Source organism: Corapipo altera, unplaced genomic scaffold (genome assembly GCF_003945725.1).
Source record: "Corapipo altera isolate COAL_440 unplaced genomic scaffold, ASM394572v1 169, whole genome shotgun sequence".
Lineage (NCBI taxonomy): Eukaryota > Metazoa > Chordata > Aves > Passeriformes > Pipridae > Corapipo > Corapipo altera.
In genome coordinates this window covers 2,024,867-2,037,880 of record NW_020884946.1, presented here as the reverse complement: position 1 = coordinate 2,037,880, position 13,014 = coordinate 2,024,867, and the positions used below count along the sequence as shown (strand labels likewise).

Below are 13,014 nucleotides of genomic sequence, written 5' to 3'. Positions count from 1 at the left end.
AGAGCAAAAGTAAAAGAAGTGCCAAAAAGCATCAACCATGGGCAGAGGTGTGCTCCTGTCCGCCTGCAAAACACCTACTGGACACCCTCAAGCTGCACCACAGAAGCCCCAAGACCCCTCCTGTACCTCTTTACCCTGGACCTTGAAGCCCACACAAATCCCACACCATTAACTGGGTCCCCACATGACCCATATTTTTCTATCACTTCCAAGAGGCCAGATTTTCCCTCCATCAGCACATCCAGCCTGTCTTCTGTGCCTTGCTGTAACTTCCCAAAACTCTTGCCCAGAGAAGAAAACACTACATCTTGTTTCTCATCCTAAAGGCTTGTGTGGTTTTTGGGATAGTGCTGCTGGAATTTATATCCCACAGGCTGCTGTTAGCCAGTGGGGGCCAAAAGTTCAGCAAATATGCATGGACCAAGACCCTGGTACTCCCAGTGCCACATTGAAACCTCTTGTACACAGTGAAGAAATGAGTCCAGAGGAGGACACCAAATTGATTAGAGGAATGGAGCACTTCTCCTATGAGGAAAGCCTGAGAGAACTGAGATTGTTCAACCTGGACAAGAGAAAGCTCCACAGTGACCTTGTGGCCTTTCAGTACCTGAAGGGACTTCAAGAGAGCTGGAGAGGGACTTTGGATGAGGGCCTAGAGGGACAGGACAAGGGGGAATGGCTTCCCACTGACAGAGGGCAGGGTTAGATGGGATTTTGGGAAGGAATTGTTGGCTGTGAGGGTGGTGAGACCCTGGCACAGGTTGCCCAGAGAAACTGTGGCCGCCCCATCCCTGGAAGTGTTCAAGGCCAGGATGGACAGAGCTTGGAGCGACCTGGGATAGCGGAAGGTGTCCCTGCCCATGGCAGAGGGGGGTTGGAACCAGGCGATCTTCAAGGTCCCTTACCCTGACCATTCTGTGGTTCTATGATTTCACAAACTTAAAAAGGGGAAAACCTTGTGAACAGGAACATTCATATTGTGACTCCACCACCCGAATGCTCTGAAGGAATCAGGGACAGCAGCACAGCCAAAAACTCAGCAGGGAGGGAGTTTCCCATCACTGTGATGGGAGCATTCCCCTTTGCCAGGACAGCACATCTGCTGCACGCAGTGACCGTCACTCCACAGGGGCTGGACCCATGCAAGGAGCCCATCACTCTGCTCCATCCAGCAGCTCTGAGAGGGGGCTGTCAGCCCTTTCCCGTCCTCCCCCACTCCCTGGAGGCAGCAGTGCTTCCCAGGCAGATGGAACCAAAAACCAGGTTAGCAAACTCCATGCGAGCCCATTCCCGCCGGATAATGTAAACAGGGCTGTCGGGTGCAGCGAGTGCTGCCAGGCTTTGATCAAATCCAGCTGCATGTCCGGCCTCTCCACAGGGCCATCGTCCTGCTCCCCTGCCCCGGCCTTCTGCTGGGAGGGGAAGGAAGCTCACATGGCTCTGCGTCTTGCACCAGCAATTTTGGGATGCGGGAGAAATCATTCGGGTTATTGCAGGAGCTTCTCAGTGGTAGCTGGGGGAAAATTGCTCCCTGCTTTCAGTTCTGAGAGAGGGAAAAATGATGCCTTAAGTTCAGGGACTTTTGGTGGGGTTTGAGCACAAATGTAGCCCAGTAATAGTTTTTGTCCTCCAACAAAGCCAAGGAGATGGGGCAGGATGTTCCCATCAGCCGAGCTGGTCATGGCTGACCCCTTTCTCCCCCAGATCACTTCACCTACCCTGGTGAAATGGCCCAGGTTAAAAAAATAGCAACTGGGGGAGCACAGAACTTTTTACGGGTCTGGATCACCCCAGGGATGTGGTTCACATCCCAGTCTGCAGGTGGTTTCTCACCCAGCAAGGGTCACATCTCTCCTTACATCCCACCCAGCTGGTGCTGCTCCATCATCCCGTGGGATCTGCAGGGCTTGGGCTGGTCCTGGCAAACACCCAGCTCCTGGGGTATGAGCACTGGAGGAGGGAAGGGGATGCAGTTACAGCTGCAGGGACATCCCCTGCCTATGTGCCAACAAGAAGTCTTACAAATAGTCATGTTTCACATCAAGTTTTCCAGAATACTCATATTTTCCTGCCTGCTACCTTTAGATCAGTTTTACCCTGCTGTTTTTTCTATTTATTACTGAAACTGTATGCCTTTCACCTGTTATAAGGCAACTGCAGCCTTAGGAGAGAAGGAGTGAACAAATTGGCTTTTTTTTTTGGTACAGATTTTGTCTACAACTCAGTGATCCCTGTGTTCTGGTTGGGAGAAAAGTGTCTGAGGCTGAAAAACACTAGCATTTTCTGCAGCAGCCTTTTTGAAAGCAGTAACAGCTCAATGAAGTGGTTAGGAGTTTACAAGGGCTCGGAAAAAATTACCTCTTTTTAGTAAGTGTTAATTATATGACTAATTAAATAGAGAGGAGGTTGAAACACTCTCCTAGTCATAACCTGTGTGCTCCCTGCCCGGTCCTTGCGTGACAGAGAAAACAGGGAATGAATCCTGTTTGGCCTTCATGGCAGGAAGTGGCTACTAAACCAGCTCTAACTTCTAATTTATTTACCTGGGAAGCTGTAAGGAACTGTTTTAAAATTGACCAAAGTTTCTGCTACTTAAAAAAAAAAAACTCAAACCCACCAGCCATTCAGTAAAAACACGTTTGGAACCGCCTAAATTTTAAGAAAGAGATATAAAAGGCCACTTTGTTTATGTTTTTCAGCAATGGTATGTTGGCTCCTTTTTTTCCTAAATGACGGCGAAGAAAAAAAACATTATGTTAAATCTCTTATCTTCTCACAAAGTGGTTGCAGCTATCATAAAACACACACATTGTGTCATTTCAAAACACAAATGGGCTCGTGGTCAAACATTCTTCAGATTACCTCCTCTCTTTTTTTTCCTTTATGATTCTGTGGGCATTAATAAAGTTTAGCATATTCAAGTGAGGTGCTTTGTTCCTCCAGTGAGGAATCAATCACAACCTTCTGGAGGAGCACAAAGAAACCCTCAAAGGGGTGGGAATGGAGTGTGATGACTGCAAAGCCCTCCATGATGCCCAGTGCTGTGGTAACAGCCTGTCGCTGCTCCCATGGAATTTTACAGTGCCAAAAGAGATGGGAATGGGGCTGTGATACAGAAATGTGGGGCCAACAGCAAGATGCCTGGTCCAGGGCCTCATTTGACTGTGGGTAGCTCATTTAACCTCCCCATTCATTGGATCAATAGAATAAGATGAAAAATCTCCTTCCATGGGGGATTTAATTTCCATCCAGTTGGAGTATATCTCAAATACTTCAGACCTGGAGTTTCGGGGTAAACCAGCTTTTTCTACAGTATGAGGATGATCTGAGTTCACCAGGCTGCCACAGGGGAGCTGGCAAGGACAGGCACTTCCACCCACTGTCCTCTCCCTCCCCACTGCCAAAAATCCAGGCTCACACAGCTGGCCTGCTTCCACCCACCTGGGCAGGACCTGCTGTTTGAGGGCAGGGCATAAAACCCTGAGCCAAACCCAACTAGAGAGCATCAGCCAGCCCCAGCACTGGGGAAGCTCAGCCAAAAAATAAACTCTAAATATAACAAAAACATGGGAGGTGGAAAGCAAACAGTGACTGTTAAGGTGTGCTGCGGCTCGGGAGGTTACGTGGGAGAGGTGGCAGCACAGCTGCACACTGCCCTGATCCGGTGAATATTCCATGAGTCGAGAATAAAACACTGTCAACAGCACAGCCCAAAGGATGTTTTGGCAAAGCTCAGCACCTCTGATGCTGCTGGGGCCACTGGGTATCTCCTGGCCACCTGAGATAAGGGAGGGGTGCCCCGTTTCCCTGGAGCATCCACAGCCCCTCCAGTACATTTCCCTCAAGGAGGTTATGCACCCCAGAGTCCTCCTCTATCCCAAACTCCCACCCAGCACCTCCAGAGACCTGTTTGACTCAGAGCTTACCGTGGTCTCTGCTGGTTTTGCTTCCCACATCCTGCCCCATTTCCAGGTGACTCAAACAGCGATGTTTGAGTCATGTTTGCAGGTGTTCAACCCAAAAGGATCACACTGCGATGGTCCAAAACTACAGGTGGATTTTCCAGCCCTCACTCATGAAGATTTCCACCCCCTCCCCCTTCCCTCTCTTTTTAGTGTTTTTAAAGGCTCAGTGGCTGCAGACAACTGAGATGTTGTGCAGGAAATACTGCTGGGAGGAGAAGTGTCAGAGAGTAAAGTGGCAGTGCCAACAGACTGGCACCATCCCTGGGCAAACGCAGATCATTTATATTTGACTGTGAAGCAACCATAAGGTGTTCCAACCTGTGAGGAAGCAGAGAACCTGAGAGCCTTCCCCTCCCTTACACCTGGAGTTTTTTCATTCCATGTTGACTCTTCAGCCTCCATCATTTCCAAATTACGCTATTAAAGATGTTTCCAAACAAGCAACTAATCAGGGAACCAGTAGGAGGGCTGACAGAGACTGACTGACGTGGAAAAGATACAAGATTTCTGAAAATGAGCAACTGGAGAACAAGGATGGCTGGTACACACAACCAGCTACCCCACCAGCACATGCATGGCCAGTCAGCTCATACCTCTGAAGCTGCCTTGGCACCCCAGTGTCACCACAGCAGAAACAGCCTGGGGCTGTGGTGATCCTGAGCTTTGAGGACCCAAACCCACCAGAAACCAAGATATACAGTCGGTTTGAAACACACCATCAACCTGCATCCCCAGGGTTGTGCTTTGCTTCGATAGGTTGGTGAGCTTGAAGGTCTGTCACCACCACAGGGACACAGGAGGGTCAAAAAGAGATGACCAAACCACAGTTTGCCTGGGGAGAGGTTTCCTCCTGCAGCAATGGGAACATAGGAGAGACAAAGCCTGCAGGTCTGTGCCTGCCAGCAGCCAGTTGGGACACTGCCAGACCCCATCAGCAGGAACCAGGAGGGAGGTCCCAAAGGCTGGAGAGTGGGTGTCCTCACCAGGTGGTTCACACATAGTGGTGGGAATGCCAGACATGACAACATGCAGGTGACACACAGAAGCCATCATTGCTTTACAAAAGTCATGCCCCTTCCCTCCACCCTTCCAGCACCCAACCTGCCCCACACTCTGTGAGCTGCTCACCCAGAGCCAACTGCTCCAGAGAGATAACCAGAGGGTGAAGGAGGTGAAGGAACAGCAGACACCTGGATATTCAAAATACAAAAGGTTAAAAGCAGCACACACTCTGAAAACAAAGGCTTGAACTTCAAAACAACCTGAACACACAATTTCAGGGAAATTTCTGGAAGCATCTATTACCATGAGAGCGATGGATTTAAGGAACTTATAGAGCCGACGTGCTGAAAACAGCCTTTGCTGGAGCGAGCCGGCCGTGAGTCACCCGCTCCGAGCGGGCACCAGCCCACGGCCGCCAGCAAACAAACACCCCGAGCTCCACACAAACACTGATAACACTTGTGCAGGGCAACAACCACGGGGCCTTTCGGCAGCCAGAACTAATCTATTCCCACTGTTGTTACACCGCATTACTTCAGAGACAAAGTGGGGAATTTTTATTTCCCCCCCCCCTCACCGCTAATTAACATTTGTTCGCGCACAAAATGCGGGAGCCGGTGCCAACCGGACATACCTAGATAGAGCCTAATATTAGATTTCACAAAAGCATTCATCCTGTCTAAACAAACATCCTCCAGACAATATTAACCTTAAAATCTTTGCCCGAGCAGATGTTCGCGCTGCGGGCACGGCTCGGCGTCGTTTCCCAGGATGAGGCAAAGCCTCCACATCCACGGCCATCCCCGCGCTCCAGTTAACCCAGGCACCGACAGGAAAACACGCTGTTATTTTAGGAAGCTTTGCATAAAGCTTGGTTTCGAATTTAAAACCGGATCAGCCGCTATTTGTCCCCAGCAGAGGCTTCGTTTAAGGTCTCCTCAAGTCACCCGCTTTTTGTTACAGCCGGAGTCGACGTCCTGCTTTTCACAGCTGAGAAAATTCCCTGGCAAACGATACACGATGTTGATGAACCAATAATACGGTTCAGGTTCTGGCCGAACAGGCAAGAGGCTGAAATGGGAAAGCAAGTTTTTTAACAATTTGTTATACACAGTAGCAAGAAAAACAGGAAGTAGGTGTTTATTAGCAGTTTCCAAATATACCAGCCAAAATAAAACTCCCCATGCAGTCTGAGGTATTCAAAATACAGCGACGACCAGAATTCCTCAGATTATAAGAGGGTAATTAATCACAAACAGTGTTCACAGACCAGTGATTTGGAAACGTCCTTTTTATTGAAGATCTGGATCAAGAGCAAACTTCAAAGCAAGACTAATTGATCTGAGATTCATTGCGTCTGGGCGATAAAGCAAAAAAATAAAATATCATCCTGACCAAGCCAGGTCTGTGGTTTACATTCACTCTGCCCTGACAGCCCGTAAAGCACATTAAAAAGCCATTTTTCACCGAGTGCTATAGCGCTGACCTATTGCAACATAAAAGCTATTCATACACGGGAGACTGTCGCTTCCTCATAATCAGTGTATTACACCCAAAAACCAGCCGTGTTATTCCAGGCTTGTTCCTCAGGAATGTGAGCATATCTTGGAGACTGATTCATAAAAGGAAGAGAGCAGCCCACTTCTGGGCCAGGCTCACATGCTTTATTCAGAAGTGAAATTTCCGAATTTTGTTTGGCTTCAGCCAGCCCCTTAACTCTGCTAGAGCCGGGTGAGCAACTTGCAATGAACAGCTCAGTCACTAAATGGACTCTTGTTTTCCTCCCTATTTTTCTAAAACTTGACTGAAAACAGTGGGTTTTTTACCAATTCTTCTTCATTAAGGTTGTATGCACATCCCAGCCAGGAGACCGCCATTCACCATCAACCAGCACTCATGTAAACACAATTCAAAACCTCATTCTGAATCCATCAGGCATAAGATGGATAGAGAGATAGATAGATAGATAGACAGACAGATAGATAGATTGATAGATAGATAGATAGATAGATAAATAGGTAGATAATATTTCTTTTATTTTTTTTTCTGTCACTCCATGTTCTTGTCTAAAGTTCCTCTCCAGCTCTCTTGGAACCCCTTTAGGCTCCAGAAGGGGCTCTGAGGTCTCCCTGGAGCCTTCTCTTTTCCAGGTAAACACCCCCAGTTCTCCCAGCCTCTCTCCAGAGCAGAGGGGCTCCAACCCTTGGAGTATCTCCACGGCTTCCTCTGGACTCACTCCAGCAGTTCCATGTCCTTCTGATACTGGGGGCCCCAGAGCTGGACACACAAGTCCAGATATTGTGCCTCTGCCTCGTTTTTCTGGGCAGCCTGAGGAGTCACTGGTAAAAAAATACTGAGGTGACATCCCCTTCAGCCCTAGACCTGGCAGGAGATTTCTGCATCATGAGGTGTGTAAATGACCAATTGCTTGGAGAAGAAATTCTCATTTCAGCTGCCCCTGGGCAGGAGGTGAGCCCTGGCTCTGCCCTTCCAGGGGAGTTCTTGGGGGGGGGGGAAAGACGGGGGAAAGGTCTCCATCCTGCTAGGAAGGCAGAAGTCCCAGCCTGACCGTGGGATGTGGAGTGCTTGGATCACACACCAAACCCTTCCAAAGCCAAGACTTCCCACTTCAAACCCTGTCAAAACACAGACAGTGTGGATGCATCCAATTTATTCTCAATAGGTTTTGCAGACTCTCGTTTTGCTGGGCTGATTTCCTGGAATCAAAGGCAGAAGTCTTTAAGCTGCCAGATTGCCAAAACCTCTGATAAAGATTTAATCCTAAATGCAGGCTGTGATTATTTGATTTCTGTTTTCTTCTTTGCCTGTTGTCTGCTGATATTTTCACCTGTGTCACCTGCTCTCAGCCAGGCAGCCCATTGCTGCAAACAGGAAAAATCACCACGAACAAAACCCTTTACAGGGGATTAAATTTCATCTAAAAGCATGTAATTCTCCGTAGCCAGAAGCAGTTTCTAATCTTCATATATAGGAACTTACAAGGCAAGGAATTCAAAGCCACTGGATTAAATGAAAAATGTGAATGAAAAGCTACATGCTGATACTCAGCTGACCTAGGCAAGTTACTGTACATTTTTCAAAGTTTTAAATTACCACTAATGGAAAACGTGGGGAGCAGGCCTGAAGTGTCTCTCTACATCATTCCTTTAAAAAAAAAAAAAAATAGAAGTCCAAAACAATGAATGAATATTTGCAGATTAGCCCCTGATGCTTTCCAACACGGTTGGCCTCACTTTGCTCTTACTGTATAGATCAGCAGGTATCATCAGATTAGATTAAGACCAGCTGTTGGTTTCTAGTAAAGGAATTTCCCAAAAAGGTAAAATATAATTCAAGCTTAGCAGCCTAGATACTTAGGAAGAATAAAAACCTCTACTCGTGACCGTAAAAAGCAGAGAAAAAGACATTATAGAGCATTTAAGAGCTTTGGTTTCAATTATTTTATATTAAAGGATAGGTAAGATTAAATTGCTCAGACTCTTTATAAAAATAAAAGGGATTGTAAATAAAATTGGAAACAGATATACAACAACCGAGTTCCCACAGGTGCGTTTTCACCACTGGGGAAATACCCGTGTGAAATTCCAGTTTCCCATCATGTAAGGGGAGACAATAAATTCTGAAGTTACCCCGTTTGCCTTCGGACTTCGTCACAGAAGAAGTAACCTCTTGTCTGCTTAGACCCCAGTGTCCCTCTGTGTGTCTCACACCAAAGCAAAGGTTTGTGCTGCCCGCTGGGGGCTCAGCGCAAGATCAAAGCTTTGGGCCACTCACAATAAAACAAGAGGGTAAAGCCCAAAGAATCAAAGAGACAAAGGAAAGGTTTAAGAGATAAGGATCGGCCCCAGATATGATATTTCATCCAGATCAGATCCAGTGCAGAAGTTCAATTCAAAGTTCATAAGACAAAAATACAAAGAGATCAGCTTCGAGGTTTTGCTGTTCTCTATCTCCCCAGGTTCACAGAGATACTCCCATCTTCCAGGAAACAAAGATTCCACCTGTATTATGCAAAACCATATAACTTATCTCCTCCTCCAGGCTATGTATCCACTCGAATTTGTATTTCAGGCATTCCTAACGCCCTCACCCAGCCCTAAACCAAATGCCTGCAGCTGCATCTCCCAAACAAGGTGTGAAGCTGTGGGGTAACCAGCCAAACCAGAAACCTGCTCCCTTCCTTGGAGAAAGGCACCTCTCTACTCACTGAAGCTCAACCAAGTCGGCATGCTGAAACATCTGGAGCTAAATCCTTTAAAAACTAAAAAAAAAGCCAAAAAAACCCCAAAAAACCCAAACAAACAAACAAACAAAAAAACCCCTGCACATCTGGATTTCTCAGAGGCGCCAAACTTGACGCATATTATATTTACAGCTATAATTGTCTTGGCTTACAGGGGAGTGCTTGGGAATTCCTCGGTTGAAAGAGTCCATTGATCAAGAATTTAGGAATGGTAGGACAATGGCTGGGGAGGTCTGTAGGTGTCTGAAGGAAGAAGAAGCAACTGGGAACTGAAATGTCATTGCCCTTGGGCAAGGTGTGCTCACTTGGCACTGCCTCCCCTGGGAACACCTCATCTGAATGTTGTGAAAACATTATCAGTGGCTCTCAGTTAGTTGCAAGCAGGATTCCAGCAACTGCAAAGTACTGTGCTTCAACAAAATCCTATAGCTCTTTTAAACATCCATAAAAAACACAACAAACACAGCATATTCCTCACAGTGGTACAGATTCTCAGTTTTGGTCACAGAATCATAGAATATCCTGAGTTGGAAGGGATTCACAAGGATCATCAAGTCCAACTCCTGGCCCTGCACAGGCCAATCCCATAAACCACACCTTGTGCCTGAGACTATTCTCCAAATGTTCCTCGAACTCAAACAGCCTTCATGCCATGGCCACTTCCCTGGGGAGCCTGTTCAGTGCCCAACCACCCTTTAGGGGAAGAACCTTTTCCTGATATCCAACCTAAACCTCCCCTGACACAGCCTCATGCCATTCCTCAGGTCATTACTCTCCAGAGAAGAGATCAGCTTTGCTTTTACTTCATCCCAGTCCTTGTTACGGTGGCAGATTCACCAAATCACAGGCAGAACCACCCTGTGTCTCATGGATGGATGGATGGATGGATGGACAGATGCTTCAGGGGTGCAATGCCCACGAGCAGGTCCCCAGAACAGCCCCAGCTACTGCCAGACCGACACAGACCTGTGTAGCCCTTTGGGGTGGGCAGGTCACAACGCACCTGACAAAGGCTGGGCCATGGTCATCCACAACCACGCAGGAGAACAGCAATAAGTGATGGAGACACCTCGTGCCTGCACACGGAGAGCTCTTAGGGGTGTCAAGCCTAGGGAAAGGGCTCAGCATGATTATATACCACAGGATTTTGAAACACTTATGGCCAAAACACATTTGTGATCATATAACTCGCCAGTCTCATGCAATGGTTTGCAGACAAGTGGGTTATTTCAGGCAGGGGTGGGCAGAGCCCTGAGCTACCTTATGTCAGGTGAGGTTTCCACCTGAAACCACCTCCAGCAGAGGCTGCTCTTGCAGCTTCACACCCTTTCGCTCACTTCCCTCACCCCACTGCTCAAATGGACTCACCCTCTTCCACAAATATTTACCAGAACACCTACAAGCCATTGCTTTCACCCCGTTGTGAAAGAGAAGAACTTCCTAACCTTGGGAAGCACCAAATCGAAGGCAGAAGTAGGATGCAGCAGAGGATAACACAGAAGAGTCAAGGAAAGGTTTGCAAGCACTGATGAGCATCCCTCTCTGTGCACAGCACGGGTCAGGTGCCACTGCCTCCATTGGCTCTTAGGTAGAGCTGCACAAAGCTGAGGGGGGAAAAAAGCATGGAAAAGGGGGTTTAGAAAAGCACAGTGTAAAAATTGACCAGAAGATACAGTTCTTAAATCTGGTGAGTCCTGCAGGCTTGTGGTCAGGTCAAGCTGGTTAAATATGGGCTGCAAATATACAATATAGAGCAAATGGGGCAGGGCACAACACAGCATCCTTTCTCTTACAGGGATGCTTTTGGCATTAAAATATTAAAGGGCATTGTTAGGCCTTGATGGGGTAAATGCATCCAGCGACAATGAGATTGCACCTGAGCCATGGGATGCATGCACAGCCTACTGCAGGCTGGCAGTGAGGTCTCCAGGGCAAAGAAGCATTTTCTGAACCAAACAGACCCTGTGATGCTTTCCCAGGCACCAGCATAGCCCTGGATTATCCCACTGATTTTCCACCGTGGAGGAACCTGGACCCCAAAAGCCGATGCCTCCCGAAGGATCCGGGTTGTGCTTGCAGGGAGAACACATGGAATTAAGAAAACCACGTGGCTGTTTCGATACTTTCTGCTTTGAAAGAGGTTTGTGAATAACTCACACGCAGCACCCTGGCACGTGAAAAGCCTAATTAGAGGCAGCCTGGAGCATGAAGACCAACCCTACCACTGCTTATCTGGTGCAGCACAAGTACATCAGCTCCAGAGGTTTTATTTGGCCAGGGGGGAAGATGGGTCCATGTCAACACCATGTACAAACTGACCAACTGCAGGATATGGGGGTTTTTCATTTTACCCCCTAGAGATCACACACCTGCTGAAGTTCCCTTACATGTTGTCTCCTAAGGTGCTTGCACAACATCCCCACCACAGATACATTGGCCACAACTGTCGAGCATAGTTCCAGTCTCATAAATCTTCCAGCAATTTTGAGGCCTCATTCAACCTCCCTGTGAGATAAAACAACCGCTGCATCGTGGGGTCATGGTGTTTTTTGGATTTTTTTTTTCCCTTTTTCTGTTTCTTTCCAGCACATCAAGGCTATGAAATGACAGCTGCAATGTGCTGGTCAACGGTGCTTCTGCCATGAGGCTGTGACTGGAGCACTCCAGGGTTTCAGGGGCACGGATTTCCTGTGGATTCCAGGATTTCAGTCCTTGCTGGTCTGGTGACAAGGTGATCCTTGAGCATATTAAACATGGAGATACCAAGGCTGGGATGCAGGGAAGGTCAGTACCTGGGCACTTGTATTCCCAGAGAAGCTGCGGCTGCCCCGTCCCTGGAAGTGTTCAAGTCCAGGTTGGATGGGGCTTGGAGCAACCTGGGCTTGTGGGAAGTGTCCCTGCAGGGGGTTGGAATGAGATGGTCTTTAAGGTCCCTTCCAACCTAAACCATTCCATGATTTTCTCACCATTTGCTCAGACACAGATGGGAGACCCGTGCAAGCCTGGGAAGGGCTCCTCCTGAGCTCAGTGGGTTTGGATGCAACACCAAGATTCAGCTCGAACTGGGAATGTTTTCCAGCAGAAATTACCCATCACATTGCTGGCTGAACATCTGCTGAGTCCTCACCATGAGATGTTCAGTGTGCACAGGGGAGCTGCTGAATCCTGGAAATTTTAAGGTTGGAAAAGGCCCTTAAGATCATGGATTTCAAAAATGCATGTGCCATTTATTCTTTCCAAAGTGTCCAGGTCCGGTGTGCCATGGCATCATCACTTCCAGCGTCACGGGAACAAAAAGAGCTGCTGTAAGGCCAAGTGTAGCCTGAAAAGGGGGTGCACATCAACTCACCTCTGCTGCCCAGAGCACCCTGTACCTGGGCAGACAACACTGAGCCTGAGAGCTTCATCCCATCAGGAAAGAGCTGGGATTGCCTAGGATGACCCTCCAGCAGAGCCTGACTACCCTGCAGTGATTGGAACCCACACCACTGCTGGGACTTGGTGCATCCTGTAGCAATAAGATAAAACAACTCAAAAACCAGAATAAAATAGTTTAGACAAAACTATGCCAGAAGTAAAAATGACTGGTTCTTCCACACATCAATTGTGGGGGTTTATTTTTATTTTCTTTTACTATTATTATTGCTATTATTGCTGTCATCATCATTATTATTATTATTATTATTATTATTTGTTATAATTAGTTCTTACAAGGTAGATCCTATGGCAAGACAAAGAAGATATAAAAAGAAGATGAAAACCCTTCCCATGTTAAATTATTCT

At 47.5% G+C, this 13,014-nt stretch overlaps 1 long non-coding RNA gene across 1 annotated transcript; it reads right to left on the bottom strand.

Annotated features, from left to right (window-relative positions):
• Positions 1–476: 476 nt before the first annotated feature.
• On the bottom strand, positions 477–7,332 carry LOC113956213. Its single transcript, XR_003530780.1, has 3 exons — positions 7,322–7,332; positions 2,962–2,964; positions 477–577 (listed from the first exon to the last, which is right to left on the bottom strand). It is a non-coding gene; the product is annotated as an uncharacterized LOC113956213 (long non-coding RNA).
• Between the last annotated feature and the right edge of the window lie 5,682 nt (positions 7,333–13,014).